Source organism: Phalaenopsis equestris, unplaced genomic scaffold (genome assembly GCF_001263595.1).
Source record: "Phalaenopsis equestris unplaced genomic scaffold, ASM126359v1 Scaffold000727, whole genome shotgun sequence".
NCBI lineage: Eukaryota > Viridiplantae > Streptophyta > Magnoliopsida > Asparagales > Orchidaceae > Phalaenopsis > Phalaenopsis equestris.
Window position 1 is genome coordinate 18,303 of NW_018165167.1, and position 693 is coordinate 18,995.

The following is a 693-nucleotide window of genomic DNA, read 5'->3' on the forward strand; positions in this document are numbered from 1 at the left end:
ATTATACTTTAAAGGAAGGTTGTTTTCATGCTTATTTTGTAGGGCTATCTGTTAGGAACACAACACAATTAAAATGGGGCGAAACAGAGCTAAAACGGTGGAGCTGCGCAGCCTGCTCGCCGACGGCGCCCAAAACGGCGCCGACGACGAGATTCACCCGAAAAGACCGAAAAATGACAGAAAAGCTAGCCGACAGTGCCCTCGAGCCGGCCGATAGCGTTCGAGACGACTATGGATCGACTTTTGGTGGTTATGGGCCGAAATTCAATGTATTTGGACGCTTTTTGAAAGGACTCTTGTGGCAACTCTTCAAACTTCGTCCCTACACTTTAAAAGAACAAATTTAGGTTAGAAAAAGTAGGGCTTTTGTGATAGGAATGTTAGGAAAAGTGTGGAGAAAGTTTAGAATTTTAGAATGGGTGTAGAAATGTAGATTTCTACCCTTTTGGAGAGATTGGAGAGGAGATTTTGAGAGAATTTGTAACGAGATGTTCTAGCATTACATGAATCGATGGGAGACTTTGTGGGAGAGATTTTCTTTTTTCTTTCAAGGGAAAAAACTAAGTATTGTGTTCTTCATTATCTTATGGTTTTGTAAACACTTATCTAGTGGATTTTCTTTTATAAAATGAAGTTTTCTGTTTTGTTTTCTTCATGTTTTGTGACGTGTTTCTCTTACTCTCTCTTCTTGTT